The sequence below is a fragment of the Podarcis gaigeae genome (genome assembly GCF_964106915.1).
Source record: "Podarcis gaigeae genome assembly, chromosome: 3".
Lineage (NCBI taxonomy): Eukaryota > Metazoa > Chordata > Lepidosauria > Squamata > Lacertidae > Podarcis > Podarcis gaigeae.
Window position 1 is genome coordinate 2,630,039 of NC_139680.1, and position 27,170 is coordinate 2,657,208.

General features: G+C 44.3%; 1 protein-coding gene across 1 annotated transcript in view; it reads left to right on the forward strand.

Moving 5' to 3' along the window:
• The first annotated feature begins 9,774 nt into the window (after window positions 1-9,774).
• Window positions 9,775-27,170, forward strand: part of PELI1 (pellino E3 ubiquitin protein ligase 1) — an 84,245-nt gene continuing 66,849 nt past the window's right edge. Inside the window, exon 1 of the mRNA XM_083730456.1 lies at window positions 9,775-9,853. The gene's annotated coding sequence lies outside the window, so the exon portion shown is untranslated. The remainder of the gene's footprint in view (window positions 9,854-27,170) is intronic.

Sequence of the window (27,170 nt, forward strand, 5' to 3'; positions counted from 1 at the left end):
TTTTGGAATAGCAGGCTGGATGCAAGAAGCTATTGCTGAAACTGTTAGATGTTCCAGTAATTGCACCCTTATGTCTAAAGTAACGCACACGAGTCTCTGTTGACTTCATGAATTGCTAAATGGGCCTTCACACAAATCAATGAACTCTAATAGCTTGTATTTAGGGAGCTGAGCCTCTGATGTTGGGGGGGGTATTTATTTTGGACATTCCGTTCAGTCAGTTACCTAATAGCAAAGTCCTCAAATCACCAAAATTCAAAGACCATATGAAGCTCAGAAGCAAATAAACATTGTAATAATAGTTTTTAAAGCGGCATTAAAACAATGTTGCTGCTTGACTTTGGCCTTGAAAGTGTTTAAAATGATTATAAACATATCAGTGCACATGGATACAGTCTCCATGGCAGCATGGCAACAGTTAAGGGCTCTTTCTAAACATATCCACAAGGAAACTAAAAATAGTGTGACGGTGTCAAAATATGTATATATATTTGGATACCAGTACACAAAAAGAGGAGTTTGTCTGCCTACCTCAGGATGGTGTGATTTATTTTTATGGCAGTCACTGAATTTAGCAATTAATAAACTCTGTTGTTTTGCTTCTCATAAACTGCATAGCCAATTTGTTAACACAGAGGTTTTCAACCTTTTTGAGTCCACGGCTCCCTTGACCAACTCCATTCTTCCTGCGGCTCCCCTGGGGGGCTCAGGAGCCTTGGTTATGTCCAAGTGGTTGAAAACCACTGTGTTAACTCCTAGGGGCCCCAACTCCTAGGAGCTTAAATATTTTAAATATTTGTGGAGGCTTAAATAGTTGAGGGGGCTGGGCCCCCACAAAGTTGATGGATATTCCCATTCAAATACAGTGGTATCTCAGGTTAAGTACTTAATTCTTTCTGGAGGTCGGTTCTTAACCTGAAACTGTTCTTAACCTGAAGCACCACTTTAGCTAATGGGGCCTCCCACTGCTGCCGTGCCGTCGGAGCACGATTTCTGTTCTCATCCTGAAGCAAAGTTCTTAACCCGAGGTACTATTTCTGGGTTAGTGGATCTGTAACCTGAAGTGTATGTAACCCGAGGTACCACTGTAGAGTGTGTGCACTGTGTCATGTGATTAATTATGCAGGGAGGGCTTTACATGGGCCCCCACACAATTTTTTACTCAAGTTGGCACCCCTGGAAAGGAGGGACATTCTACAGCAAGCTGTAACTTTAGTCAAGATAAACTATCACCTTTTCCACATACCTCCTGTTTCTCTGAACTTCTGCTTTGAGCTTCCTGAACTTAAGAATGGAAGTTCTGTGTGAAGTGAAACAAGTCTTTGCACTCTTTCACATGTTAGTTTGTTCTTTGATTGTGTGTCTGCTTCTTGTTTAGTAATCTAGTTTGACTGCAGTAGCAGTCAAGTTGGAAGTAACCCTTATATGGAAAACATACCTAAGATTTCTAGTTCAGCTCTAAAACTCTCCCCTGCCTTCCAGATCCAGTGCTGGCCTGCGGACAACTCTCATTCAAATGATGCACCACTTGCCTCAAGAGCAGAAGATTTGCTTTATTTATTTATTGCATTTTTAGCCACCTTTTCCTCCAAGGACCTCAAAATAGTGTACATTGGTCTTCTCCCCCAGTGACTAGCCCAAGGTTACCTAGTGGGATGCGGGTGGCGCTGTGGGTAAAACCTCAGTGCCTAGGACTTGCCGATCATATGGTTGGTGGTTCGAATCCCCGCGGCAGGGTGAGCTCCCGTCGTTCGGTCCCAGCTCCTGCCCACCTACCAGTTCGAAAGCACCCCTAAGTGCAAGTAGATAAATAGGTACTGCTTTATAGCGGGAAGGTAAACGGCGTTTCCGTGCACTGTGCTGGTGCTGGCTCACCAGAGCAGCTTCGTCACGCTAGCCACGTGACCCCGAAGTGTCTCCGGACAGCGCTGGCCCCGGCCTCTTAAGTGAGATGGGCGCACAACCCTAGAGTTGGACACGACTGGCCCGTACGGGCAGGGGTACCTTTACCTTTACCTAGTGAGCTACCTGGCTGAGTGGGAATTTGAACCCTGGTTTCCCAGATCCTAGTCCAACACTCTAACCACTATGCCACGCTGGCTCTCAGCACCCCTTTCTGCATCGCCCTGGCCTAAGCACATGGCTATTCAATCACACTCAAAGTGATTCTGCTGTGGCTTCTCCTGCCCACCAACACACAAGAGCATGCAGCTGCAGACTAGGCTGCTGGACTTTAAAATATTGCAAGCAGCTTGGGGGAGGGGGAGAGAGAAAGAGAGACTGGAAGGGCTTGAACTTTTAAAGACTTCGGATGACCCTAATCCTGTGCTGATGCACACTCAGCCAGCGGAGTCCAGCGGGAGCTGCTCAGAATCTGGTCCTGACATGACCTCTTCTGACCTTTTTGCCTTGCCTTGCCTTGCCTTGCCTTGCCCTGCTGCTGGACCAGACTGGTAAAGGCTCTGGTATTCATGACCACTTTCCCTGAGGGCTCTAAGCCCCAGAGACGCAGGGTTTCTGTCTCTCAGCCTAACATTCAGGAACTTGTTGTTTCTTTGAGCTCCTTGAGGGAAGGATGCAAACAAACAGAGCAATATATGGGTTAGCTCAGTATATTGACCGTGCCCTATTATCAGAGGGACAAGCATTCAAAGCAGTGGCTTGCATCATCTTCTCCAGGCCATGTAATTAATTAATTAATTTGGAGAGCTTGGGTCCAAAGGAGAGAGAGAGCGTGTATATCTCCCTCCCTCCCTCCCACCCACCCAATATTAGTCAAACCAATGTCAATGGTTCTGATTCCTAGAAAATTCAGCTAGTGCAGTTTCTTGCTTCTATACTTAGCTTAGAATAACATAATATAAGAGCCCTGTTAGATCAGACCAAAGCCTGCCTAGTCTTAACAACCTGCTTCCCATAGTTGTCAGATCCTTCTGGACAGCTCCCAAGCAGGACATATGAGGACAGTCTCTACTGCTGTTGCTCCCAAGTGCCTTTGATTTTGGAGGTAGTGTACTGTTGGCATCTGTCTGTCTTGAGAGACAAGGACATGTGTGGGAGTAAAACCACAGCATTAGCAGGACCAAAATGACTTCCCCGGGGTGCAACCCTGGACAGTGTGTATGGGGGTCATGGGCTGTCCAGACAACAAGACCCCTCTCTCGGCCACGCTTATGTGGTCCAAAGGAAAGCAGAGCAAAACGTTTGGCACCAGCTGGGCTGTGGAAGTAGCTGGAAGGTGGTCTTCTTAGAGACTTCACTCCAGATTTGTGTAGGCTTTACTCCTTAGCCCTTTCTTCTTCCAAATATATCCCACAAAGCAGTGGAGGTTTAGGATCAGATTCTAGAGGGGCTTCCTTCCCAGGTTGATGAGATAGTATATCACCCCCAATACTAGTAGCCATTGCTAACCATATATATTTTATTTTTATTCTTTATTAAAATTGTATACTGCATCCGTAGATCTCAGAGTGGTTCACAACATAAAATTACAACATAAAATTACATGTCCTCCATGGGTTTGTGTAATCCCCTTTTAAACACACCTAAGGGTGTGTACACACCATACTTTTAAAACACATGTCTTTACCCTAAGAATCCTGGGAACCGTAGTTTACCCCTCACAGAGCTGCAATTCTCAGCAGCCTTATCAAACTACAGTTCCCAAAATTCTTGGGGTGAAGCACAACAATACCTATTGGTGCAGTGGGACTTCCTCCCTCTCCTCCTCCCACATGCCCCCCCCCCCCCGTCTGCTCTGGAGGGTCAGGAGATGATTTTGCTGAGAAAGCAAAAATGCTTGGGCTGACAGAATGACCGTCTTAGTGCCTCTTTTAATGTGCATATGCAACCAAAGCTATTGGCCATCTCTACATCTTGTGGGAGAGATTTCAATAGTTTAACTGTGCACCAAGTGAAAAAATGTTTACTTTCCTTTGTACTGAATTTCCCATAGTTTAGCTTCATTCTTCTCTTGTAATTAATATGAAACAACTTAACATTTTGCCTGGGATGGCTGTTATGAGAACTAATTAATTACCTCTCGACTGGTTTGACTATGCAGTAAAGCTCTATCCATAGGTACACCAGAGAAACCCACAAGCAATAGCTCACATCTCTGTCATAAGCTCCTGAATACCAGAACCACGTTGGCAGTTAAATTTTGCGGTTCTTCCCACCCAAATGCTTTGCCCTCCCTCCCAGGAGACAATCAGGGGGAAAGGACCAAATGCAACTCTGTCCCCCATTGGTCCTGGTCCTTAGGCTCATAGCAGAGTTCTTAAGACGGGGAATGGTTCTCACAATGCCACCAATCAATGAGAATTGAATCTAAGAAAAATCATGTTGGCAAGATGCAGGCAATATACCTTGGCATATACTCCATGTCTGCTAGAGACTCAAACCTAGAACAGATTCCTGCCCCCGTGTGCCCTTCCTCCCAGTTTCATGCAGTTTTACAGCCACCTCCTTTGAAACTTCCTGTGCTCCATTCCTGTGGCACTGGCAGGATGCAGCAGCACACATCCAAGTGAAGACACCAAATGCACAGTGTGCCACTGCTAGAATGACGCCATCTGTGAGCTGGCACACGGAAGCTTGTGATATTGTAGCAATAAAACAATCATGCTCAGTACTCACTGAACTGCAACAATTTGTTTTCAAAGCACTGTGGATACATTAGCTATATTTGAGCTAAAAGTGGAGAGTGAAAATGGACAAAGGGGGTGCAGTGGATCCCACTGCTCTTTACACCAATTGTGCCGGATCCAAACTACATACACTACACATCCTATAATATACTGTATATGCTCAACCACCCAGGTGGGGGCTGCCGGAGAGGGCGAGGGGGAGAGGCTGCTGCCCCGGAGGCCCAGCCTCGCGGAAGGCAGAGGGCAGGGCCAGGAAGAAAGGGGGAGGGGAGCAAGGAATCTTGATTATTTTAAAAAATGCTTTGTGTGTCCATGTCTCTCTTGTCCCTTAAAAAAATTTTTTTTTTTTGGTGTGCCTTTTTCTCTTTGTAAATCTACCAAAGATTAAAATTAAATAAACTCAGGCTTAAAGGGTTTTCTCAGGACAGTGGAGGGTTAAGTGCTTCTGTATGTGCTTCTGATAGGAAATGCTTGGAGGGGGGCACAAAAATGGAAGGCTGAGGAGGGTCAGTTCCTCAACCAGTGGCGTAGCATGGGGGGTGCAGGGGGGCCCGGCCGCACCGGGTGCAACATCTGGGGGTTAGGGTTAGGGGGTGCAAATCCATGGGTTAGGGGGCGAAAATCCATGGGTTAGGGGGCACAAATTACTTGCCTTGCCCCAGGTGCTGACAACCCACGCTACGCCACTGTCCTCAACACTGGGCATTGACAAAAGTCTTTATTTTAATCTGAGGAATGTTGGAGGGTATGAGGCCACTCACCAGGGTGAGACAGTTTCCGCATATAACACCAATCCTGTCCCAAACCTGCTGGTTGCCAATTAGTTTGGTTGCCACCAATCTGGGCCCAATTCAACATCTCAGAACCACAGTACCTCAAAGGCCACCTCTCCCACTATGAACTAACAGGACCCTGCAATCACCATCTGAGGCCCTCCTTTGTATGCACCTTCCGTGAGAGGTGGCAACACAAGAATGGCACCTTCATCTTTAGGTGCCAGGCAAAAATTTTTCTCTATACTAACCAGGCCCTTGGCCTTTAACTATCTGTGGCCTTTAGAAGTAGGTGAGATTTTTTAATGCATTTCCCCACTGTTGGTTTTAATATATTTATGGGGGGGGGGTGTTTGTAAGTTGCTTTGGGTTGCCCTGAGCAAGATAAAAAAGTAACAAATTTAAGAAATATAACAAAATGAAGGAAGGAAGGAAGGAAGCTGGGTTGTTATGGTGCCTGAGGCTCATATATTGTACATCTCCCTGTGATTTCTCTATGCAAACATTACCTGGGAATGCTCAATGTGGCCCATGGCACAGATGTAAACCTAAACCTGTTTGGCAGCCTTGTGGTCAGAGAAGCTTCAGCACTGGTTCTGAATCACTTTTCTATATTAGAATGAATCAGGTGTGACGTGGTTCTGACATATGTCGATCATCTGATGAGACAAGCATGGGAAAGAAACCTTGCCCTTAGATAAGGTCCACATACTAGAAAACCAAAAGTTCGCAAGGTTTGAAATAGTAATCTTTAGGGCCAAAGGCAGGGTTTATTACCTCCTCAGTTTCAATAGATTATTGGCTCCATCTGTTAGTTGCCTTCCATTATCATTCAGCTGTCTAGGATGGTCATAATGCATAACATGCTTTTGACTGGGGCACGCACTACAGTCGCAAGGAAAATGCCACTGAATCTGGCTTCTCTATAAGAACTACACCTGCCTGGCCACAGAGTGCGTGGAGACTCATAACATTGTTTCCAAGAGCTGTGTCAGCCTTCCCCAACTTGCTGCCCCCAGATATTTTGAACTACAACTCCTATCACCTCCAGCCACCACAGGAGGATGGGAGTTGTGGTCAGGGGCAGCCCATCCCTTTTTGCCACCTGAGGCAAAATGGGAAGATGCCCCTCTCCACTCACTTGTTATCAGAGCTGGGTCAGATGCAAGTCAAACTACGGTGGCCCACCTGCAATCTCTGTCCAGCTCTATGCAATCCCTGTGTGCCCTTGGAGACATGGGGGGAGAGGAACTTGTCACAGCAGCAGAGTAAGACTCCTGGGATTGCGCTTCACCCTCTGATTCTGAGCTGCTCCCTGTCAAAGGTTCTCCTTACTCACTAAAGCCTGTTGCTTCTTCAGCATCCAACCATTCCTCCCCCCATTCTCCCTCTGGCCTTTCCTCAGTGTCCCACCCCCAATCCTCGGGCTCAGAGCCTTCCTCCTCTGGGGCTTCCCTCGGGGGTTCCCTAGCTCCTTGTCATCTTAAGAGCCCAGCAGAGATCGTGGTGAGGGCAACACTGGCTTTGATTCTTCGTTGCTATTTCTAGGAGTTCTTTTATAATGTGACCACAATCCAGATATTTTAACATGGATCCAATAGGTTGTCTTCCAAGGGAGAGAGTTACGGTATATAGCCTGGTTGTCATAACAGAAATGGCCTTGCCCAACATACCCATGAGCTGTCTACTATTGATGGAACAGGGGGCTCGGTTGAAGTGGGCAGATTAATGTGCGAAAAGAGGGACCCAATAAAATCCATGGCCCCAAACTATTTAGGACTTTAAACAATCATCGTTTTGAATTGTGCTTCAAATTAGTCCAGAGGCCAGTGAAAATGGTAGAATATTGGAGTCACGTGATCTGACATACAATACAGACACACACCCATTCAAAATGCTGGCTGTTACATTTTGCAGAAGCTTTCACAAGCCCTTTGGTTCCTTCTGAATCTGGCATTATTTGGTTGCTCCAGACAGAGCAGGAGGGGGAGGCAGGGGGGAGCTGGAACCCAGGGTTGGAGAAGAGAGGCTGTCTCAATGTCTCTCAATGTCAGGGAAGAAAGATCTGTTGTCTCTCTCCTCTGTGCCTCCTGTGTAGAGCCTCTTTAAGGAGGGAGAGAGCCAACTAAATATGAGGATGTGGTGGCAAAGCTGGAGGCAGAGAGCCAGGTGCCACCTTCACAGGTGGGTTCAGATGCATCCACCCCTACTGAGAGCATGTGTATGCATACAACAGATTCATGGGCGAGCTCACCCCCACCTCATCTTTCAAACCTTAGCAGGAGAGGCATGACAATTGTTGGGGCATCTTTGTAGCTTCTGTTCAGTTATGAACTTTTTACCATGGAATCTTGTCTTATGGACTTTATGCTGGCTACTGAGCCCATATTGCTATTTGCCTGAATAAATATATCTTCCTTACTTACAAGTAAAAGTTGCTGTTGTAGTGTTTTGGGACAGGAGTTTGACCAAAGCTGAAGTTCCCTAACTATTTTCAAAGACAGTCCCATGTATGTAACCTTTATACAGCCTGGACCCAACCAATGTAGATGTGTAGTGGGAAGATCTGCCTTCTCTGGGAGAGGGTGCAGTTGAGGCACCATGTCCAAACTGACATAGGCACTACCTGGCTATCTGGAAGCAAAGAGAGTACCAGAAGCACTTCCTACTGAGTAAAAACACTTAGGACTTTCCTGTGTTTATCCAACCCATTGTTAATCTCTGGAACTGGTTCAGGACTTCCAGCACCTCCTTGGAAACAGAGGGAAAGAAAAGAGAAAGATGGGCAGTGACAAATACGGTAACCTCCCCCAGTGGTTTCATGTTAAACAACATAGGGATAAGAGGAATCTGTGTGTAACTCAAGAGTAGCCACTCAGAACCAGCTACCTTCCAGCAAGGACTGATATCGCTTGAACATCCATCCACCCCACCCAGGATAAGTGACCCAGAAGGATTTAACAGTTTGTGGAATCAAAAGCCAGTGGACTGAAAGGGTCCACTGAAACAATATGAATGTGCTCTCCCTTTTCTAGCTCCTGGTGTACTGCCCACCAGAATGATAAAGAATGGCTCAGTCCTCAGTCTGGGTTAGAAACCAGAGTGAAAAGGGTATTGAATACCTGGAGTTCACTCACTACCTTATGCTTAAGTGTCTTGCCACCCACACACCCAATTACCTTAGGATCTTTTGATGCACCTGCCTCATACTGCCAAATGGACTGGCTTTCACTGCACCCAATATAAGCAGAATAGCGGAGAATGTTGCTAAACAGGTAACAGCAGAATATTCTGTACCACTTTCTAAAATCATTGTTCCCTTTCTGCCACCATAATGGTCTTTTTTACTTCAGGCATCTACAAATATGGTTCAGAAGGTTAGATCATTATAGATCTTTAAAGTTTGTTAATTAGCATGTGATAAATTGCATCTCTAACAGGTTCCAAAGAAAATAATTAAATCTACATTCAGATGGATTGCAATAATTTACACATCCATCTACTTGTCTTTAGTATATGAATGCAGTGTTACTTGGAGACAGCACAAAGTAAAGGGGCTGGGGCAAGCAGACGGTAACGGTAGATATTATTTCCTCAAATTTGGCATAATTTGTAGTGGGGTTTTCAGTTGAATTGTTAATGGAACCAGTGAACCTTCTATGGGGTTTGGAATACATTGGCAGAGATAGGAAGTCTACCCAGTAATTACTATAATTAAAGGGCTTCGTCTTTGCTAATTGAAGCTAGTTATAACTTACATCAGCCACCACTTACATTTTAAATATCGGCTCGTATGACAACAATGATTACACTTCCCTTAAAGTGTTTGCCTTTAACTTCTGGATTCATATTTTAATGTGGCTGGTCAGCACCCAATGATATCATTGCATATCTTCAGTGCCATCATCCAGGCAGGCATGTATTCTAAGTCTGTGATAAAACATAGCAGCAGTGGCAGCTGTTTGTAGATTATTATTATTTTAGTACCAGGTGTCAAATGCTTCATGGAAAATTTACAGAAAAGGCAGTGGTCAAGAATTGGATTGATTAAATCAACTTTGAAACAAGCAGAAGTAGAGACTGGGAAAGTCTACCAGAATCTTTGACAGGTTCCTGTTCAGGAATACACTGGGGAGAGACTGAGCAAACAAAAAAACTGTTCCAGATTCTGGCACACCTAAAACTACTACAAAGTTATGACACCTGGAGTCAGCTTCTAAACATGACAACAGGCAGGGGCGCATTCTAATGCTTCATAAATATGATTCAATATTCTCTAGATGTCCTGTTTCTAAGAAGACTTCCTGCTTCTGCTAGTAACTCTTCACACCTTCTACCTTCAAATCTGGGTGTGGAGGACAGAAGAACCATGCAGAGCAGATCTGTGACCATGAACTGAAAAGGGATTGCCAAAATGCAGTTCAATTTAAGGTATGAATCCTTGGTGAACAGGTAAGCATGCGGTACATACATACCTAAACACATACCTGCATATTGTTCAAGGACTTGGGATTAGCATGTGACCATATAATGATGTCTGAAGCATCTCATTAAAAAATAAAGAAAATAAAAACATTTGTAACTCACGGCTGTTTTAATGACTTCAGCAGTTTCAAATATATGCTGGGAAATAATATGTGTTTTCTGTAGAAAACAACACAGTCATTTTATTCTGCATATATGACTCAGAAAATCTAGTTAGACACTGATGCCAGATCAGAATGTGCCTGTCATGAAACAGAAATTGACTCTTGTTTAAATATCAAAGATGATTGTGGAACAGTGTTTCTCCCATGTATCAGTTCTCTAGGCTCCCTTTAATGTGTACGTTTGTTGGCGGCGGGGGGGGGGGCTTCTTAAACAAAATGCCATTGCAATCTTCCTGCTTTCTATCACATTTCTTATTTAGCTGTTTGCTTTAAGGTATAACCTTCTTAAGATTTAGGTCAGATTTCAACATATAAATGGCTCTGAACACATATGTGTTGGGGTGTGCACAGAACACAGGATATTCTGTTCAGAAGTCAGTTTGCCAGATGGGAAAACAGCCCATCTCAAAGTACTTTGGAGACTCTCTGATTCAAATCAGGGTCCACATCTGAGCAAACTTCAGAATACGAGGCTTCATTTTCCCCATCATTCACTATTGCAAAATTTAAAAACTATTTTAATTTGTTTTCTTTTTGGCAGAAGAAAATGAAAATTGTTGCCTGTCTAAGGCTGTGTACACTCGTAGCCTTTGAAATACACAGGGACTGTTTTCTCACAATTATTTTAGTACATAGTGATTTGCAATTGTACACACCTTCAAGCTTTAACATAATCCAAAGAGAGAGATACTCTCAGTGTTGTCCATACCATACACACAGGGTCTTTTCAAACAATGGTCTTCTCCAGTGCCAGAACTCACCATGAACGCCTCCCTGGTTCTCTTATAATGGGGAAGTTGCCCACCTAAGAGATGCTGGAACTGAGTCTACTCTACTCCATTCCATTTGATGAGTATTTCCATTTTCTTAAAAAAAAAAAATCCTTCTGCAGTCTTTTGAAAGAAAGCAGCTGGTGTATTGATTTGCAGAACCACTTGCAATGTGCTCTACCCCCGTGGGCAAAGACATGAGATATAACAGATGGAATAAACAGAAATGACAACTTTGTGGGATTAAGATTTGGCCTCAGCTTTATTGATTACAGATGTAGGTAAACTTTGGCTTAGGCATTGGGTATGTATCCCTTATCACCTTCCCAGGGGAAGGTTGAGGTTAGGACAGGGTCATGGCTGGCTTATGGGTGCAGATCAACTAGGAGGGATACGTTAAGTAATGGGTTTTAATGTTGAATGTGTAAATGTATGCCTAGGGACAATGTTTAAAACAAACACCATTAACACTACTGCTGGATAAGTGTGTAATGGTTACTGGATATGTATTTGTTTAAAAACCAAGAAAGAAGTGGGTTTTTTAGTAAAAAGACACAGATCAGGTAAGCTGACCCTCCCCATGCCGCAACTGGGAGTTCCATGGCCCTTCTGTTCCCTGTTTGGCTTCAAAACAGAAACTTCCATTCAAATCCTTTTACTGGAGTACCCTGGGAACCCACCTACATGAGGTTGAGGTGATGCCCCAAATCACCCCAGACCCAGAATTGGACTCAGGATTGCACTCAATGCCTTATCTGCCTCAAGTTGTGGTGATTGCTATGCGGAAGGCAAAAAACCCCAATGGGCCCAACAACAACAACATTTTAAGTAATGTTTTATTTGTACCCTGCCCATCTGACAGGGTTGACCTGAAGCCTTATTTACCTAGGGATCCATCAGCCTCGCCATCCCCGGACCTTGGAGGGAACAAAAGTACCAGGAAAGCAAAATCTTCTTTGGAGAAAAAGAGTTTATGTGCACAGAGATAATCTGTGCACAGAGACAACCAGCAGGATAGCTCCTGAAAACTGGCTGTAAAGCAATACACTTCAGCAAGCCTTCTTATACCTTTTGAGCATTTCCCCCCCTCCCATTCCTTCCTCAAACTTTCCCCAATCAGCTGGCAAATGTTCAACTTATTCCCTTATATGGCACATCTATATTGCTTGCTAAACATTCCTCATACGTGTCTTTCTGCTAGCTAAGCACTTCCCCTTTTGCTTATACAGGTCTTTCTTATCTTTGCATTACTTAAGGCAGGAAAAGCAAGGCAGGAAATGGACTCTTGACCTGCCAGAGTTAGCAAACAGAACTGCCTGACCACAACTGCAAAAACAGGATTAGCACAGGAATTTACTGCAGATAATATTTGAGAGCAATCCTTCTTAGGTACAAGGTACAAGGTACAGAGAATATTGGGAGAAACCCTTCCCATCTCCCTTCACTCCCTCCTCTTCTTATGAACAATCTATTACTTAGATTCGTTCTGGGGTAAGGGTCTATATTCTCTCATAAAAGCAATCACACGAGGTCCCATCGTGCGGGATATCATCTTTTCCATCATATGTTGCAAGCATTGCATTAAGCAGGGCATACAGAAGCAGAAAAGCAAAAGGATTATAAGCGGCCCTGCTATCAATACCATAATATGCCTGATCACCATCGGGGAGCCAAGAATATAACCAATTCCATGGATCACCTTCTGTAGTTTTTTAGCGGGTTTTCAGCTATCATTGTTTCCATGTGGTCAATTGTGGCCGAAATGCTAACATTGTTATCTGGGATAAACATACAGCAATGAGAATGAACTAACGCACAAACTCCTCTCTATGTTGAAGATGTTACCAATGGGAATTCCATGTAGCATCAAACCTGGTTGTTTAGCATAAGGTGGTATGTGCATACACAGCCAACAATTGGAGAGATTTAACATTGTGGTGAACTTAAACATATCCTTGATATAAATATTATTCTTCCACATCTTATGATAATTTTCTCCTCGTGATGTTTTATTCAATAACCTAGTCCCCATCTGCCTATGTTCACCTCGGTGTCAAAATCCCCACTGCTTCCTCCTCACACCATATAATGCACACTAAAGTTCGTTCAGGGTTCTGGACGTTATCAGGGGACAAAGGCTGCAAGGCTGGAACGTTGGAGGCACTCCGGTGGGCGCCCCTCCCATCCAATTCTTCAGCTGTGCGTAGAGATATCAGCTTCCGGTGTGATATCAGCAGAGCGGTCGTCTACCAGGCGTCTGGAGATAGTCAGCCGAAGGGAGTTCTCTGGATCTGGTGTAACTGTCCAGTCTGAAATGGCTTTCTTCACTCAAGTATGGTGGACCCACGGGGTAATGCCGGCGACTTTCACGGCCGTGGGTGTGGAGAGCAGGACGGTATAAGGTCCCTTCCAGCACGGTTGTAGCGGCGTCCGTGCCCAATCTTTTACCCACACTTCATCACCTGGCTCGAACTGATGCAGCCAACACACAGGGGTTGTGAGCCTGGGTCCACCTGTGGAAACAGGAGAGAACTTGGGAGAGTGACTGCACATAGTTATTCGATTGCATATCTTAGCTAGCATATGGAGTTAACATTCTAACATATGGGACTGGTCTCCCAAATTCAATTTCAAAGGGTGACAGATGGGTCCGTCTTAATGGGAGACTGCGGACCCTGAGTAATGCCAGGGGTAACATTGTCACCCAATTAGACCCAGTTTCCTGTGTCAGCTTGGATAGCTGATTCTGGGGTCTGTATGCTGTGTGCAACTTCCAATTGATTTGTAATGCCTTAGCCAACTCCTGCAACACTGAGTGAACCAAGGCTGGTCCATTGTCGGCTTCTGCCCCTTTGCCAGGTTTAGGGCTCTGGTGACTTGGAATTTCAAACGCGGATGTAGTAGTAGCATCTGACATTTCCTCATTTTAGCCTGGGAGAGGAAATAGGTGCCTTTCGGCAGATGGCACGCTGATTCTTTCCTAAGCGGCCTCGCCCTCCTCTTCTTCTCCAAACGGTGGACCTCCCGTCTTCAGGGCCATCAACTTCTTTGCCTGGTACTTCTCCTTTTTCTTCTGGGCCTCTTCCTCCCCCTGATTATAAGTGGTCTGGGCTAGTTCCAGCATCCATTCAAGGGTGTGGCCCATAAAACCATTGTGTTTTGTTTGTTTGTTTGTTTGCTTGTTTGTTTTTTAATTTTCCTGCGGATATCGGGCGCTGCCTAGGCTACAAAGGCCACTTTGAGAATTGGGGCGTTGGCAGCCTCCTCTGGGTCCACGGGGGTGTACTGGCGGTAGGCTTCCTTCAGCCTCTCTAAGTAGGCTCCAGGGGCCTCCTCTGTCCCTTGCACTATTTCTCTGGCCTTCACAAAGTTGGTGAGTTTTCTGGCTGCCCTCCTCATGCCATTTAAGACATTCTGGCGATAAGTGGTGAGGGTATTTTGCCCTTCAGTGGTCTGATAATCCCAATTCGGTGTATTTTCAGGATATCCTGCTACAACAGCTTGATCTCCTGCCCCCTGCGCTCTCATGTGTGCTCAGGCTTCAGCATGAATTCGCCTAGCCTCCTCTGTATTGCACATCATCAAAAGTGGGATTGTAGGTTTTGAAAATTCCCTCAATCAGCTTAATGATTTTGGCAGGGTTTTCTTCAAATGAAGGGTTTTGGTTCCTCCAATTACAAACATCTGCACTAGAGAAGGGGGCATGTTGAACTTGTATAAGTTCTATTGGGCACCACCCCGTTAGGTCCCGCGGGGGCCGGAGGGTCATACACTCTGCGGAGAGGCATCACTCTGGCCGCACCCTTCTCCTGTGCTTTATGTGCCCTATGGAGGGTCACACTTTTCACTGCCTTCCCCACTCTTTCTGCCACTTTCTTCTCTGTTCCCCTATACATCCCGCTGTTTTTAACAAATGGGGACTGGCGTCCACTTCTCCTGCATAAGGTTCCACATACTTCCTCAAACGTTCTGCCTGTTCCTCTATCCATGTCTTATTATCATCTGTCAACTTAACTAATCTTTTTACAAATTCCTCATCCTCACCATCCTCTTCTCTTTCCTCCCTTTCTTCATCTTTGTCCAGGTCTAACAATGCATTGTCCACGGGATTGGGGGCTGGGCCATCTGCTCCCTGTGGCGGGGGTGGTGCCAGGGCTGTTGCCGGGGCATAAGGCGGTGGGGGCATTAAAACTTTATCTTCTTCCCTCTCTGAATCCTGGAGGACTGGGGGTTGTCCTCCTGTCTTCCTGACTGAGCAGATACGGCTGCCTGAGACTTCTTGACAGCATGACTTCAGCCGGGGGGGGTTCTTTTCCACATTGGTCTTCCATGTGGAGATGTAGGGGATTTGATCAGAATGGACGTTCAAAATGTTCTGATATAATGGATTAATGAGTTACAAATCAAGGGTCCCGGTGGACGGCCAATTTATTCTTTTGGGTGGGCCAATCTAATTCACACAATGTCCTCATCCTCCCCCTTGTCAGCTTGAATCCCCAAAAGCATTCCAAAGGGGTGCTTTTTACTTTGGCCAGAACCGATTTCTTCCAGATACTCCGCTCCTATTCACAGTAAAAATTTTCTCACACTTCATATACTACAGATTGTGATCTGCGCGAGGTCGCCCTGGCAGAAAATGCACAATCCTGCAACCGCTTGGCCAAGGGGAATGCTAAACCCCGACCTTCATACACCAAGACAAACACTGGAGTATCCGGTACACACACACACCACACAGAACACACCAAAAATCACAATATATATATATCCCTCCCTCTTCTGTTCCAAACTTTTGCTGGTGGCACTCTACTGCACAACCAGTCCCCTTTTGCTTAACCTTACTGGCGGCACACTTCTGCCACGGCCAGTTCCCTTCTCCTGGCGGCACTTTATTGCCACAGCCAGGGGAGGTTGATCAAGCCTCCTGCCCTTTCCGTCGGGCTGCCCTTTCCGTCGGGCTTACCTTTTTCCGCTGCAGACCTATCCCCTCGGCGCCGTCCTATTTTTCTCCCTCAACCAGATGTCTCCACTCCAGAACAGTGTGGCTGGCTCCCCCCACGAAAGAGGTGGGGTGCGCACGGGAGCCTGCAAACGCTGCTGAGCTGTTCACCTTGGTTGAGCCTGGCCCTCCGGTCCGTATTGGGGAGGAGGCTTATCCCAGCACGAGCCCCCAAAGAAATGAAGCCTTATTTACCTAGGGATCCATCAGCCTCGCCATCCCCGGACCTTGGAGGGAACAAAAGTACCAGGAAAGCAAAATCTTCTTTGGAGAAAAAGAGTTTATTGAAATCAACCAGCAGGACAAGACAACCAGCAGGATAGCTCCTGAAAAACTGGCTGTAAAGCAATACACTTCAGCAAGCCTTCTTATACCTTTTGAGCATTTCCCCCCCTCCCATTCCTTCCTCAAACTTTCCCCAATCAGCTGGCAAATGTTCAACTTATTCCCTTATATGGCACATCTATATTGCTTGCTAAACATTCCTCATACGTGTCTTTCTGCTAGCTAAGCACTTCCCCTTTTGCTTATACAGGTCTTTCTTATCTTTGCATTACTTAAGGCAGGAAAAGCAAGGCAGGAAATGGACTCTTGACCTGCCAGAGTTAGCAAACAGAACTGCCTGACCACAACTGCAAAAACAGGATTAGCACAGGAATTTACTGCAGATAATATTTGAGAGCAATCCTTCTTAGGTACAAGGTACAAGGTACAGAGAATATTGGGAGAAACCCTTCCCATCTCCCTTCAGACCCAGCCACTATGGGTGGCTTCCAACAAAAACTTAACAAAACATTTAACATTTTAAACATTCCTATACAGGGCTCCCTTCAGATGTTGTATCATTATTTAATAATAATCGTTTTATTATTATTTGTTCGCAGACAAATTACTTCTCAGCCCTAAATACAGTAACGATTTGTAAACCACAGCAAAGTCATTATACAAGTCAACTAAACAGCAACATGTGGGCTGGGCAGGCTGATTGCTCTTCTGCCAATTGTGCACAGCCAGCTTTTATTCTCCAGTGGCCAATTGGAGTGAAAAGCTGTTCTTCCTCAGGTCCACCACCAGAGCTCTGCTCCCCTCCAAGGCCTTGGTGGGGCCAAAATTCAAAATTTGGCAGGCAATCCCAGGAGCCATCATGGCCAGCCACAGAGAAGCCCAATGGCCGACTGCAAGGAGATTAATTCGCCCCCGCCCCCCAGGGCACAGGAGGGAGAGAGGCCTCAACCAGCACCCACCCCAAACTGGGTAAGTGCCACATATATATGCATCTCAATACATGTCCCATTTTGCTTATTTTATTCATAAGCAAGGCAAATATGTTGAAGGGGAGGGGCACAACCCTGAGGCAAGTGTGTCCCAATAGGAAATGACCTGAGAAAGTGCTCTCTGTGCAGCAAGTGCTGGAGAAGGGCATCCTTGGCACAAAATGGGTTATTTTTGTTCCCAGGGGCGAAACCTCAGGACCCCTAATCCTGGAAGCGCCCCAGAAGTGACTTTGTCCACGTTTGCTTTAAAAAGTGCATCATGCGCGTATGCAACATTTCCCTAATTTCCCCTAATTTTCATCCCTCCATAGCTCAAAACTATAAGGCATAGGAAATTTCTATTCACAACAGTGTCTTTGACATGTGAGCTAATCTAGTACAGCAATTTCAAGCAAAATCTGAAGTGTAGTAGCTATTAAAAAAATAAAATAATGTGGTGGTTTTGTGTGGAACAACCTCATTGAAGAAGATAACAGTGGTTACTCAGAACTAATTACTGGTTGTGAAGAGGCCCCCATATCAGTTCAAGCTTCAGGGCTCCAAAAATGTAGGTCCACCACTGATTGTTTCAGCAGAATGTGCTTTGGATTGACAAACAGTGTAGGACAGGGATGATACGGGGATGTAATTGTATGTACAGCACCCCCAAAATGGCACCTGCTTCCTGCACTGAATGCCAGTGTGTACTCACTTGAAGCTGCTTCTGCTTCTTGAGAGAGTAAAAGCTCGGCAGCAAAAGGAACTTCTTAGACTGTGTGCCGTGCCCACTCCCATTCATTCTGCATCCAGTGCGCTCCCACCACTGGTTTGGGAAGTGGTACACACACAACTTTAGTCACAATCCATATCAATCCTGCATTTATTCCATTCTTCCTTATGAAACTCTACATGTTGATGCATTCCCCCACCCCTGCCCGAAAAAACCCAGTTTTGATCCAAATTGAGAAAAATAACATCTTTCCTGCATTTAGCAATCAAGAAGGACTGGTGCCGCCTGCACAGGTGCAAGGTGGGCTGCTGGTGGTGTAGTGGCCCTTCCCCCTGTTCAGCTGCTTCCTGCAATGAAGGCAGATGGTAAAACCAACTCAAAGTGATCCCAGGCGACACTCTGCTGCTTTCTTCCACTACTGGCACAGCCAGCTTCCTCGGCGGGAGGGGGAGCAGTGAAGGTGTTTTGAGTTTGGTGACAAAAGAGCTAAAATGGCCAATGCTACTGCTACCTATACCATTGCTTCCAACTGTACCCCAGGGGGTCCTATACAATACAGAATCCAAAAACTCCTAACCTAGCTGAGATTTTACCATTGCTTTCACTTTCAACCAAACTTCACTTGTATATCAGTAACTATCTGATTCCTCATTGTCTTTTCAGCAGTTATGAAATGAAATTATAAATCAATTTAACAAATGCTTTGAGTGCAATGAATTAGGTAATGATGTACAATGGTATAAACATCCACTACATTATATAAATATATTAGCAATTTTCATTGGCCTTATAACAACGAGCATTTGACAAATGCTAATGCACTACTTGTCTGAAACTTCTGACCCTTTAATCATTCTGTCTGGAGAAATGTGATCTCCAGCGCAAATTTAAAAAAACACACATTTTGACTAAGTCTGTGGTAACAGTCTTAATTTCTCCTTCTCAAATCACAGCTTGCACTGGGTGGATTTTGCAAACTTTTGTGTAGATCCTCTTACTTGATTGCACTCCATATGCACAAAAGTGTGCTGAATGCGACAACGTGGAGGCTCTCTGTATGTCCCCCTAAAAATAGTCTGAGGTCAGTTTTAACTGCTCTGATTGCCTGTTGTTTTTAGGCCCAGTTTCCTGAACAGGTGAACTAGTGTTAGCATTAACTGCATGTGACTACAGTGGTACCTTTGTATGTGAACGGGATCCATTCCAGAGCCCCATTTGCACCCAGAGCAGAACGCAACCCGCGTCTGCGCGTGCCATTATTCGCCGCATGACGTGCATGAGCATCTGCGCATGCACAAGCGGCAAAACCTGGAAGCAATGCATTCCATTACTTCTGGGTCGCTCAACCCAAAGCTACTACCTCAACCCGAGGTATGACTGTATTTTTGAATGATGCCTTCTTCTTACAACCTGATCCTAAGCATCAGAAATAAGTCCTATTACAGGGGTCTGCAAACTTTTTCAGCAGGGGCTGGTCCACTGTCCCTCAGACCTTGTGGGGAGCCGGACTCTATTTTGAAGGGGAAAAATTAACAAATTCCTATGCCCCACAAATAACCCAGAGATGCATTTTAAATAAAAGGACACATTCTACTCATGTAAAAACATGCTGATTCCCGGACCATCCGTGGGCCGGATTGAGAAGGCAATTGGGCCAGATCCGGCCCCCAGGCCTTAGGTTGCCTACCCATGTCCTATTAGCTTCCTGATCACATACTTGCTGGCTCCAATCTGCATTCTACATTCCAGGCGTTCCCCAAAGAATCCTGGGAACTGTAGCTTTTTGAGGGGTGCTGGGAGACCCCTGTTCCCTTCACAGAGCTACATTTTTCAGAGTGGGAAGGGGATTGACAGTTAAACCACTCTGAGAAAAGTTACAGAATGCTGCAGAGCCAGTGTGGTGTAGTGGTTAAGAGTGGTAGTCTCGTAATCTGGGGAACCGGGTTCGAGTCTCCGCTCCTCCACATGCAACTGCTGGGTGACCTTGGGCCAGTCACACTTCTCTGAAGTCTCTCAGCCCCACTCACCTCACAGAGTGTTTGTTGTGGGGGAGGAAGGGAAAGGAGAATGTGAGCCGCTTTGAGACTCCTTAAAGGGAGTGAAAGGCGGGATATCAAATCCAAACTCTTCTTCTTCTTCTTCTTAGAATCACAGAATTGTAGTGCTGGAAGGGAACCCTAGAGTCATCTAGTCCAACCCCCTGGAATGCAGGAATCTCAGCTAAAGCATCCAGAAGAGATGGCCACTCAACCTCTGCTTAAAAACCTCCAAGGAAGGAGAGTCCACCACCTCCTAAGGGAGTCCGTTCCACTGCCAAACAGCTCTTGCCGTCAGAAAGTTCTTCCTCAGAGGCATAGCAAGTCCTGCTAGTGCTGGGGGGGGGGCGGTCTGCAGGGGCATGCCATGGGGGTTGGGGGGCCACCAGAGTGACTGCTTCCCTCCTGGGCACCCTCCATCTTGAGGGTGGCAGGGGTGTGTGCAGCAGTTCAGGTGCGCTGCAAGCCCAGGTCCATGCTGCTTTTGCGAATGGCGCGCTGGGCTCTCAGGGTACAGGCATGCCACCCCCAAAAGGAAATGCAGCTCCTGTTCTTCCTGGTGTTCAGTCGGAATGCCCTTTCTCGTAACTTGAATCCATTGCTTGGGTCCTACACTCCAGAGCAGGAGAAAACAAGCTTGCTTGAAACAAAGGCTGGATCTCAACACATCAAAGAAGTGTTTCTGTTAAACGCTTTGCAAATTTTGTACAAGAAATTGGCTCAGCAAAAATGCAACTCCACACACCATCTGATGTCACACTGTTAGAATGCATAAACAACACATATAAAGCGCTTTTTCTTTGTCAATGAAGCTGAGTCCGAAGATGTTTCTTTGTGTCACCTCAGGCCATCATCCTCTGCATTGGCTCACCTTCATCCCTCTTCTCCTTCTGTTGGCTATCTATCTCATAGTCAAAACCGAGACTGTAAGCTCCTTGGAGGGCAAGACCTTTTCATTCTTGTTTATATTATTCCATAAAGCACCCATATGCATTAACGGTGCTGCCTAAACAGTAAATAACAACAACAAACTACAACATGGCTACACTCTTGGATTTCATCTATGTGCAACCCCCCACTCCTTCAATAACTCACAAACATCTTATTCATGTTTTGTTCACATGCCCTGACATGAGCCATGACAAAGAAGCATGCTCAGTGAGTATTAACAGGAACTTTGTCATGCAACAACCTTAAGACAGAATTTGTGACTCACAGGAAATGAAGAAACAAGCTGTTAAAAAGGCTTCTCGCCATGTTTGAAAAAAGCTGAGACCAAACAAAATACAGGATCACAAAAATACAGGGCTATGCCAGCTGCATTCATCTATCATTCCCACACCCATATTCCCCAGTAGATTCAACTGTGGTAAAACTGGAAGCTAAGAGTAGTCAAAGTGATTAAGACACATCATGGATAATTCTTGGCCTTTCTCAAAGGCCATTCAAACATGCCTCTCTTACATACAACCTTCGGGCAAAACAGCATCTAAATACATTTTTAAAGACCAAATGCATTATTAAGACAACAAAATAAAGGAAAACACATCTGAAGCAGCAGAATAAGTGGATGGACTTCCTTTTGCACTCATCCAGAAAGTGTCCCCCTAATTAGAAATGCAAAATAACAATTTAAGTTCAGGGTGAAGGACATAATGGGAGGGACGTGGCAGCTCAGGTGCCCTGCAGGTCCAACCAAGTCGTACTCAGAAGAGGCCACTGGCATCAACGGGCAGGATGACGGGTTCATCCATACTTACCATTTGCCCTGCTCTTTCAAGGCATGGTCCGCACTTTAAAGCTCCATGTCCGAGTGTGCCCCCCTCCCCCGCTTCCTTTTTGCTCCAGAACAAATGGCAATTCAGGTTTTCCACGGATTGCAATTGCTCTGATTCAGCTTTAAAGAGCAGGTTTTCATGGAGAAGACTCCGGAGCAGGAAAAATAGTGCTTGGATATGGAGCTTTAAAGGATGGACTGTGCCTGGAAAGTGCAGAGGAAAGGGAAGTGTGGATAAGCCCTAAGATAAGAACATTGATTTCAATGGGTCTGCTGACTTAAGTTGGACCTAACTCAGCGTCTGTTACTAAGGTGTCTGTTTTGGAGGGTACAAAAATGAATAGCAACTTTGAACTGACCATTTTTCTAATTGCAGCCCTGGCAAAAGTCCTTGGCGAGAAGTAATTTATTTCTTATAGCAACTACTTCAGCAGAAGTTCTGTGTTTCCCGTATATTACAGAAGGCTGACTAGAAACTCCTGGGTAAATGTGCTGGCAGACCAGCTTGGGAAAGTTCCTCCTGCAAGTCTAAGGTTGGAGACATTTTTTTCAGAAAATTGAAAGTATTTATGAGAGTTGGATCACTGATTGTGGTATGAGCTCTCTTTTGTATGATTGCAAACAACTGAAAAACCTGTTAGTCCAGAAGTGACGGTGGAAGAACAAAAACAAAAAGCAGACACTAGGGGAAGTGATGCCTCTTTCACAACATTTTCAACTCTGTTAAAAAGTGTTATTGACAGACTATGTCCCTTGGTGCTAGTAAACCCCTTGGCTTGACTAGAAACATGCCCTTTAATTTTTCAGGAAAAGCTATGGCTTAACATATTTTGACTGCTTCTGTAATTCACAAATATAGCTGCAACTTGACAGCTGCTGCAAAGGAAAACACAGATGCATTGGTGATCAGATATTTTTCATAGCGGCCAATGTATTTGATATTTTATTTTTAATTTAAAATAATTTTATATTTTGCTGGTATTGCTGTTTGGAGGCCCAGGGCAAAAAAGAATTTGCTTTGCTTCTCACAACATAAAGGAGCTAAATAAGTTACGAAATTTCATCTCTATTGCCCACTTCTTCAAAACCAGTTGTGGGCTTGATCTGATTGCGGAATTCACTCCTCATCATTCACAATTTGTGAGAGCTCACATCCAGCGCTATTGATTTTACAGAAATCACCACCACCTTGCCTTTTCATCTTCAAATCATTTGTCACCTCCTCAACTTTCTCTTGAAGAAAACTTCTACACTCAAGAGACATTGCTTGCTCTTGTAGTTTCTTCTTACCTCTAAGCATGCAGAAGTTTTTTTTTATTTAATGTTTCTGCTACGTTGTGAGTTGTCCTATACTGAATAGACTGTTTGCAAGATTGTTGGGTTTGTACTTGAAGTGCACACAAAATAACAAGTCTTTATGCCAGGAAGCATGTGCCTTAGGCTCATTATTTCGAAAGATTTTGTCATTTACATCCAGAACAGCAGCATTGTAGATGTTATTTGTAAATGTTGTCTAAGCCTTTCTGTATTGGGTGAACCCTCCAGTCGTCCTGCTCTTACATGGTGATGGTGGAGTTAGATTTCAGAAAGGAATGCTGGGGGCGGCGATAGTTCTGCTCCTTGGTGTTTGTGTGCTATTTAATGTCTGCATTGCAGGTGGGCTGCAGGTGGTCTCAGGTTCCAGGACATGATCTGAAGGCATGTGATGTTATAGTCACATTGCTGCAGTTAAGTCACATAATGTTATAGTCACATTGCTGGGGACTGATCTCGATGTCTCAGTTGGAAAAAAACTTGGCATTTTAATATAGGACTAAATAAATGCACCTCTGGCCTCATTTTATGTGCTCCTGAAGTTACCCAATTCTTCCTTTCCATCAGAGTTCCTTCTTTGCTTAACATTTCTTCTTTATATTTATGTATTTCTCCCTCATTCTATTTAATTTCAGAACAAAATTAATTGATGTATGTGGTTAATTTCTTTAAAAAAACTTTTAAAATAAGTTTATCCCATTTGTACGAGTTGGGTTCCATCCTCTCAGCTCTCTGAGAACAAATTGGTAGGCTTCAGCCATGCAGGTGTATGTATTTATACAGCACACTACAGTCAGAAAGGAGTTACCATATTTTTCGCTCTATAAGACGCACCAGACCACAAGATGCACCTAGTTTTTGGAGGAGGAAAACAAGAAAAAATATATTCTGAATCTCAGAAGCCAGAACAGCAAGAAGGATCACTGCGCAGTGAAAGCAGCAATCCCTTTTGCTGTTCTGGCTTCTGGGATAGCTGCGCAGCCTGCATTCGCTCCATAAGACGCACACACATTTCCCCTTACTTTCTAGGAGGGAAAAGGTGAGTCTTATAGAGCAAAAAATACGGTACTTTCACTTGCTTTTTAGAACAGCTTTGGTATGTTGTATTATCCCCAAGTAAATGTGACCCTGAACAGAAAATAGACTGCACAGCCCTGGTCTATATAAAAACACTGTTCAGACATTTTCTAGAGCTGATGCCCTAGAGGTGGCAATGCTTGCTTGCTTGTGAGTAGCCTGGCCAGGCTGTCTGTCTGTCTATCTGGTGCAATCACTTTATTCCAAAGTGTCACAGGAACCACCTTTTTGAAAGGCACCTGGCTGACCAAGATGGCAGAGAAGTAGCCAAACTAGATCACACACTCTAGCAGGCATCATGTGTGTGTACATGTTACTCTGCACACATGACATATGTTGTCTGCACACATGACACATGGCATTTCCATTCCTGCATTGCAACATTTGTTTGTTCAAGCAGCAAGGTAGTGCAGTGAACAAGTCAGGCCAAAGTTTTGGAAGACAGAGCTGTGCATGCCATGCAGATTACCTTCATCTGGCCTGCTGTTTTTAAGTGCAGTAGAGGATGTTGTTTCATCATCAGAGTTGGAGCAAGGTTAAACCGCCGGTCCAGTTAACTTCCACATAGCTGTGGCTATTCCATGGGCTTTGCTGAAAGACCAGGGCTGCCCACCCATGAGACAAGGGGAGGAAACTACCTCAGGCAGAAAAATTCCCTGGGGCAGCAGTTCACAATGTCAATCTTTCTTTCCCCCTTTGTCCCTGAAGTGTAGATATTCCCTCCCCCCTTCCTCCCTGGCCGGGAGGGGCATCAGTATCTTGGGGTCTGTTCTTAGGTGCCAAAATATCTTGGGCCATCCCTGTGAAAGGCCAACTGTTTTTGGCCCTTCTCCTGCCCTTTATCCCTGTTGTTGTTTATCCTGACATTGGAAATATTGTTACAGAATATAAGGGAAAATAGGGAAATTAAAGGTATAGAGGTAGGGCACCAATCATATAAATTAAAGGCATTTGCTATGTGGTATTAACATTGGAACAACCAATAGAGAGTGTCCCCAAGGCATTAGAAGAAGTGGAAGGCCTTAAAAGAAACACAGAAAAGACTAAAATGTTGGTTAAAAACATGGATGACTAGTCGAAAAAGGTTTTGGAAATGGTAAGTGGCTTAAAAATAGGTAAGAAATACCTAGGGATTTGGCTGACTGTGAGAAATCTCAATTTATTTCAGTATGATTATAGAAGAAAGATAATAAAAAAGATGGAGATTTGGGGAAGGATGAAACTCTCCCTATTAGGTAGAAACTCAGCCATTAAAATGAATTTACTGCCTTAAAATGTTGTCAATCCCAATTGTTCAGTCAATCCCGATTGTTAATAACTTAAGTTGTTTCAAGGAAAGGAAAAAATATATTTCTAATTCGTCTGGCAGGGGAAATAGCCTCGAATTAAACATAAAATTTTGATAGATACAAAAGAAAGAGGGGGCCTTGCCCAGCCAGACCTAGAACTGTATTATGAGGCAGCTTGTTTGTGTTGGCTAAGGGAATGGATTGTATTGGGAGATGCACACATTTTAGATTTGGAAGGCCACAACACGAAATTCAGCTGGCATATATGCCTTTGGTATGAGAAAGCTAAAATTTACAAGTGTTTCATGAACCATTAGGAGAATTTTTTATGGAGTCTGGGAGAAATACAAAAACTTGATGGAAAGGAAAACACCCCATTGGTTATTACCAACTGAAGCAATCATAATCAAGATACTCAATATAGATAGATGGTGGGCGACCTATAGCGACGTGCTGAACTTTTCAGGGAGTGAACTCAGATTGAAACCAATGAAAGAAATAAGGAGACAAGTTACTGATTGGTTACAGTATCATCAACATACGATAGGTTTAAATTAGATAAGAAAAATGGATTTTGGGACCAAAGCTCACAATTTGAATGAGAGTTAGTGCAGAATAAGGAAAATTATCATCATTATCATCTAAAATGTATAAACTATTACAGTGGTACCTCGGGTTAAGAACTTAATTCGTTCTGGAAGTCCGTCCTTAACATAAAACTGTTCTTAACCTGAAGCACTACTTTAGCTAATGGGGCCTCCTGCTGCCACCGCGCCGCCGGAGCACGATTTCTGTTCTCATCCTGAAGCAAAGTTCTTCTTTTTTAAAAAATAAATAAATTTTTATTGAAGTTTCCACAGATTTTTAACACACCAACCAAGCACAATAACAAACAAAAAAGAAAAAAGACATTATAAGAGATACAAACAATAAACACGTATAAATTCAATTTACACTTTCTTATGGCTTACTTTCCCGACTTCCTCGTACCTTCCCTTTCTGTATTCCCTTACTTTTAACTTAATTTCAATATTATTTATTTTCTTTAAGTTATCCCTTACCGCTATTAACCTCTTATTTTATAATCCAGCGTCATTCTAACATTCCTTAATTTTACAGTATTTCTTTAAATAGTCCTTAAATTTTTTCCAATCCTCTTCCGCCGTTTCTCTTCCCTGCTTTCGGATTCTGCTCGTCATCTCTGCCAGTCCCATATAGTCTATCACCTTCATCTGCCATTCTTCCATGGTGGGTAGGTCTTGCGTCTTCCAGTACTTTGCGATGAGTATTCTTGCTGCTGTTGTAGCATACATAAAAAATGTTCTATCCTTCTTTAACACCAATTGGCCAACTATGCCCAGGAGGAAGGCCTCTGGTTTCCTAGGGAAGGTGTACTTAAGTACCTTTTTCAATTCATTATAGATCATTTCCCAGAAAGCCTTAATCCTTGGGCACGTCCACCAAAGGTGAAAGAATGTTCCTTCAGTTTCTTTACATTTCCAGCATTTATTATCGGGCAAATGGTAGATTTTTGCAAGCTTGACTGGGGTCATGTACCACCTATAAATCATTTTCATAATGTTCTCTCTCAGGGCATTACATGCCGTGAATTTCATACCGGTGGTCCATAACCTTTCCCAGTCAGCAAACAAAATATTATGACCAATGTCCTGTGCCCACTTAATCATTGCAGATTTAACCATTTCGTCTTGTGTGTTCCATTCCAACAGCAAGCTATACATTCTTGCCAAATTCTTAGTACTGGGTTCTAACAGTTCAGTCTCTAATTTCGATTTTTCCACCTGGAAGCCAATTTTCCTGTCCATTTTAAAAACTTCCATTATTTGATAGTAA